Here is a 6781-nt window from a genome sequence, read left to right on the forward strand (position 1 = left end):
ACATTATGTATAAAACTTCTACTGTTATAAAATATCTTCATTCCTTTGCTCAGGAAAAACAGTATCTCATTTGTGATGTACTTTGCATTCCTTGATTACTAGAGAGAGTAAATATTTTATTGTCCCTTTGTAATTCTTCTTTTGTGAATTTTTTTTTGCCCTTTAATTTTTGTTGGCATCTCTTTTTTGTTTTCCTTTTTTCTTTTGGCTGCGTTGTGTCTTTGTTGCTGCATCCGGGCTTTCTCTAGTTACGGCAAGCGGGGGCTACTCCTCATTGCGGTGCGCGGGCTTCTGTCTGCAGTGGCTTCTCTTGCTGTGGAGCACAGGCTCTAGGTGTGCACGCTTCAGTAGTTGTGGCACGCGGGCTCAGTAGTTGTGGCTCGTGGGCTCTAGAGTGCAGGCTCAGTAGTTGTGGCGCATGGGCTTAGTTGTTCCATGGCATGTAGGATCTTCCTGGACCAGGGATCAAACCCATGTCCCCTGCATTGCCAGGTGGATTCTTAACCACTTCACCACCAGGGAAGCCCAACGTCTCTTTTTATAAGTAAAAAAATAACTTCATTGTATGTTACATGTTATAAATATGCCCTTTTTGTTTTCTTTTTGTCTTTCATTTATCCTAACGTCATTTCACATGTACAGGCATACGTTGTTTTATTGGACTTTGCTTTCTCGTGCTTCACAGATACTGCATTTTTTACAAATTGAAGGTTTGTGGCAACCCTGCATTGTCAGGTGATGGTTAGCATTTGTTTTAGCACGAAAGTATTTTTTAATTAAGGTATGTACCATTTAAAGACAGAATGCTATTGCACAGACTACAGCATACTGTAAACATAAATTATATATACACTATGAAACCAAAAAATTCCTGTTACTCACTTTTTCCTGATATCTGCTTTACTGCAGTGGTTTGGAACTGAGCTTGCAGTATCTCTGAGGTATGCCTTTATGTACAAACATAATTTTTATGTTGGCCAATCTATTATTTTTCCTTCTTTGGCTTTGCCTTGAATGTGAGGCTTTTAAAAACTTCCCTCTTCCAGTATATACTAGTATATAATAAACAAGTGTTTGTTTGTTTTTTTTTTTCTTACTGTACTTTAAGGGGTTTTTTTTGACATATGCTTTTAATCTATCTTTAATATATTTTGAGGTATGGTATGATGAAGAGAAAATTATTATTTTTTTAATTAGCCAATCAACCTGATAGTATTTGTTGAATAATATAACATTACATGTTAGTATTTTCAAAGATAATTTTGATGAGTTTAATTTTTGTTTCTTTTTTTAATTGTAGTCGATTTACAATGTTGTGTTAGTTTCAAGCATACAGCAAAGTGATTCATTTATACATATTTATGTATATTTTTCAGATTCTTTTCCTTTATAGGTTATTACAAAATATTGATTATAATTCCCTGTGCTATGTAGTAGGTTCTTGTTGGTTATGTACTTTATATATAGTAGTGTGTTTATGTTAATCCCAAACAACTCCTAATTTTTCCCTTCCACCCACCTCCTTTCCGCTTTGGTAACCGTAAGTTTCCTATGTCTGTGGGTCTATTTTTGTCTGGTATATAAATTCATTTGTATTAATTTTTTTAAAATGTCCCACATATAAGCAATATCATATGATATTTGCCTTTCTCTGTTTAGTTTAATTCACTTAGTATGATAATCTCTAGGTCCATCCATGTTTCTATAAATGGCATTATTTCATTCTTTTTTATGACTAATACTCCATTGTATAAATATACCACATCTTCTTTAACCATTCATCTGTTGATGGACATTTAGGTTGTTTCCATGTCTTGGCTATTGTAAATAGTGCTGCAATGAACATTGGGGTGCACGTATCTTTTCAAATTATAGTTTTCTCCAGATATATTCCTAGCAGTAGGATTGCAGGATCATATGGTAACTCTATTTTTAGTTTTTTAAGGAACTTCCATACTGTTCTCTATAGTGGCTGTACCAGTTTACATTCCCACCAACAGTGTAAGAGGGTTGCTTTTTCTCCACACCCTCTCCAGCATTTATTGTTTGTAGATTTTTTCAATGATGACCATTCTGACTGGTGTGAGGTGATACCTCATTGTAGTTTTGATTTGCATTTCTCTAATAATTAGCGATGTTGAGCATCTTTTTATGTGCCTTTTGACCATCTGTATGTCTTCTTTGGAGAAATGTCTGTTTAGATCTTCTGCCCATTTTTGTATTGGGTTGTTTGTTTTTTTGATATTGAGCTGTATTGGCTGTTTATATATTTGGAGATTAATCCCTTGTTGGTTGCTTCATTTGCAAACATCTTCTCCCATTCTGTATGTTGTCTTTACATTGATTTATGGTTTCCTTTGCTGTGCAAAAGCTTTTAAGCTTAATTAAGTCCCATTTGTTTATTTTTGTTTTTATTTCCATTACTCAAAAGATATTGCTGCGATTTATGTCAAAGAGTGTTCTGCCTTTGTTTTCCTCTAGTTTTATGATACCTGGTCTTACATTTAGGTCTTTAATCCGTTTTGAGTTTATTTTTGTATATGGTGTTAGGGAATGTTCAAATTTCATTCTTTTACATGTAGTGGTCCAGTTTTCCCAGCACCACTTATTGAATAGACTGTTTTTCCTCCGTTGTATATTCTTGCCTGCTTTGTCATAGATTAATTGACCATAGTTGTGTGGGTTTATTTCTGGGCTTTCTATCCTGTTCCATTGATCTTTATTTCGTTTTTGTGTCAGTACTGTACTCTTTTGATGACTGTAGCTTTGTAATATAGTCTGAAGTCAGGGAGCCTGATTCCTCCAGCTCTGTTTTTCTTTCTCAAGATTGCTTTGGCTATTCAGGGTCTTTTGTGTTTCTATACAGATTTAAAAAATTTTTGTTCTAATACTGTGAAAAATGCCATTGGTAGTTTGATAGGGATTGCATTGAATCTATAGATTGCCTTGGGTAGTATAGTCATTTTGTCAATACTGATTCTTCCAATGTAAGAACATGATATATCTCTCCATCTGTTTGTATCATCTTTGATTTCTTTCATCAGTGTCTTTCTTATAGTTTTTAGAGTACAGTTCTTTTGCCTCCTTAGGTACATTTATTCCTAGATATTTTATTCTTTTTGATGTGATGGTAAGTGGGATTGTTTCCTTAATTTCTCTCCCTGATCTGTCATTGTTAGTGTGTAGAAATGCGACCGATTTCTGTGTATTAATTTTGTATCCTGAAACTTTACCAAATTCATTAATGATCTCCAGTAGTTTTCTGGTAGCATCTTTAGGATTTTCTATGTATAGTGTCATGTTATCTGCAAACAGTGACAGTTTTACTTCTTCTTTTCCAATTTGGATCCCTTTAACTTTTATTTTTTCTTCTCTGATTGCTGTGGCTAGGACTTCCAAAACTATGTTGTATAAAAGTGGTAAGAGTGGACATCCTTGTCCTGTTTCTGATCTTAGAGGAAATTCTTTCAGCTTTTTTCACCATTGAGTATGTTAGATGTAGGTTTGTCATATATGGCCTTTATTATGTTGAGGTCCGTCCCCTCAATGCCCACTTTCTAGAGAGTTCTTCCCATATATGGATGTTGAATTTTATCAAAAGCTTTTCCTGCATCTGTTGAGATGATCATATGGTTTTTATTCTTCAGTTTGTTAATATGGTGTATCACACTGATTGATTTTTGGATATTTGAAAATTCCTTGCATCCCTGGGATAAATCCCACTTGATCATGGTGTATAATCCTTTTAATGTATTGTTGGATTTGGTTTGCTAATATTTTGTTGAGGACTTTTGCATCTATGTTCATCAGTGATACTGGCCTGTAATTTTCCTTTTTTGTGGTATCTTTGTCTGGTTTTGCTATCAGGGTGATGATGGTTTAATAGAATGAATTTGGAAGTGTTCCTTCCTCTGCAATTTTTTGTAATAGTTTCAGAAAGATAGGTGTTAAATCTTCTCTAAATGTTTGGTAGAATTCACCTATGAAGCCATCTAGTCCTGGACTTTTGTTTGTTGGGTGTTTTAAAATCACACATTCAATTTCAGTACTTGTGATTGGTCTGTTCATATTTTCTAAAGGCAAGAAATCATCCACACACAAATATGACATCTAAACCAATAATCATAAGAGGAGGAGAGTTAGGATATTTGAAATGTATTTGAAATTAAGTAATCATCAACTTAAAACAATTACCTGTCTATATAAACTGCCATATCAAAATGTCATGGTAACTGCAAACCAAATATCTATATAAATATTCACAAAAAAAGAAAAAAGAATCTAAACACTAAAGATAGTCATCAAATTACATGAGAAGAGAACAAAAGAAAAAAAGGGAAAAAAACACCTACAAAAACAAATCCAAAACAATTAACAAAATGACAATAAGAACATATATATTGATAATTACCCTAAATGTAAACAGATTAAATGCTCCGACCAAAATACAGAGACTAACTGAATGGATACCAAAACAAGACCTGTATATATGCTGTTTACAAGAGACCCACTTCCTATCTAGAGACACATACAGACTGAAAGTAAGGGGCTGCAACAAGGTATTCCATGCACATGGAAATCAAAAGAAAGCTGGAATAGTAATACTCGTATCAGGCAAAATAGACTTTAAAATAAAGACTATTACAAGAGACAAAGAAGGACACTATATAATGATCAAGGGATCAATCCAAGAATAAGATAGAACAATTGTAAATATGTAAGCACCCAACATAGGAGCACCTCAATACATAAGGCAAATGTTAACAGACATAAAGGAGAAATTCACAGTAACACAATAATAGTGGGGGACTTTAACACTCCACTTACATCAATGGACAGATCATCCAGACAGAAAATCAATAAGGAAGTGCAGGCCTTAAATGACACATTAGATCAGATGGACTTAATTGCTATTTATAGAGCATTCCATCTGAAAGCAGCAGAATACACATTATTTTCAAGTGCACGTGGAACATTCTCCAGGATAGATCTCATGCTGTGCCACAAAGCAAGCCTTGGTAAATTTAAGAAAATTGAAATCGGGACTTCCTTGGGGGTCCAGTGTTTAAGACTTTGCCTGCCAGTGTGAGGGGGTGTGGGTTCGATCCCTGTTGGGGAGCTAAGATCCCACATGCCTTGCAGCCAAAAAAACAAAATGTAAAACAGAAGCAATATTGTAACAAATTGAATAAAGACTTAAAAAAATTTAAATAAAATTTTTCAAAAAGGAAAAGAAAATTGAAATCATATCAAGCATCTTTTTCAACCACAACACTATGAGATTAGAAATCAACCCAAGAAAAAAACTGCAAAAAACACAATCATGTGGAGGCTAAGCAGTGTGCTACTAAACAACCAATGGATCACTGAAGAAATCAAAGAGGAAATCAAAAAATACCTAGAGACAAATTAACAGGAAAACACAACAATCCAAAACCTATGGGACACAGCAAAAGCACTTCTAAGAGGGAAGTTTATAGTGATACAAGCTTACCTCAGGAAACAAGGAAAATCTCAAATAAACAATGTAATATTACACCTAAATCAACTACAGAAAAAAGAACAAAACCTACAGTTAGTAGAAGGAAAGAAATCATAAAGATCAGAGCAGAAATAAATAAAATAAAGACTAAGGAAACAATTGAAAAGATCGATGAAACTAAAAGCTTGTTCTTTGAAAAGATAAACAAAATTGATAAGCCTTTAACCAAACTCATCAAGAATAAAAGGGAGAGGGTTCAAATCAACATAATTAGAAATTAAAAAGTTACAACCAACACCACAGAAATACAAAGGACCATAATAAGAGACTACTACAGGCAACTATATGCCAATAAAATGGACAACCTAGAAGAAATGGACAAATTCTTAGAAAGGTACAATCTCCCAAGATTGAACCAGGAAGAACTAGAACTAGAACTAGAACTAGACAAGCTTAAATTTTTAAGTAACACTTTTCTTATTTTAAAAGTAACATATGGCCATGTCAGAAAGACTTTGAAAAAACAAAAAAAGTAGAAAATTATAATTATTATAAATTACAGAAGCTATAAGTAATTATTTCACTTTTTAAATAGGAATAATCTGATAGTTATATTTGAATTACATAGAAAGAAAAGAAATTGAGTTGAAATTTTAAAAGCTGCTAAATTTCAGCCAAAAGTTCTCTAAAGCTAGAGGAAAACTAGAGCTGTTGGTTCCTAAAAATTCATTATAAATTAAAAAGAGGTTATGAAATCTTTAAGATATTGGGGTTATTTTTTTAAGCTACATGTTTCTTACATGGGAATAAGTTTAAATTTTCCAGAAGATAAAATTTAGTCAGTTGTTTCTAAAAAATATTCACAAGTAAAAATCCAAAAATATCCTTTATGTAAGCCCTTTTATTTTTATAAAAGAAAAACAAATTTTAAGATGCAAACATATTTTTGAATGATTTTCCATAAATGATTAAAAGGGAAAGACTGTTGTGTGAACAAATATGCTATCAAAGTGACAACTCACTTTCAGGAAAAAGACAAATTCATCACAAGAAAATAATTCTAGCTGTTTTGCTATTGGCCCAAGTACATTATCTATGAATTCTGAGTGACATTGGTCATCTCCTCACTCCTGAATTACTCAGCCTGTGGGGGTGTAGCTTAGTGTTTCAGACAGTACTTTTCCTTGGACATCATTTGCTAAGTGTCATGCTGTGTTTGGGTGATGATTTTTTTGTGTGTATTTCTTCTAATTGCCTTTCTTTGTTCTTATTTATCAGAAGAGGTATATGTCTTTACTT

The sequence above is a fragment of the Physeter macrocephalus genome, chromosome 8 (assembly GCF_002837175.3).
Source record: "Physeter macrocephalus isolate SW-GA chromosome 8, ASM283717v5, whole genome shotgun sequence".
In the NCBI taxonomy this organism is placed as follows: Eukaryota; Metazoa; Chordata; class Mammalia; order Artiodactyla; family Physeteridae; genus Physeter; species Physeter macrocephalus.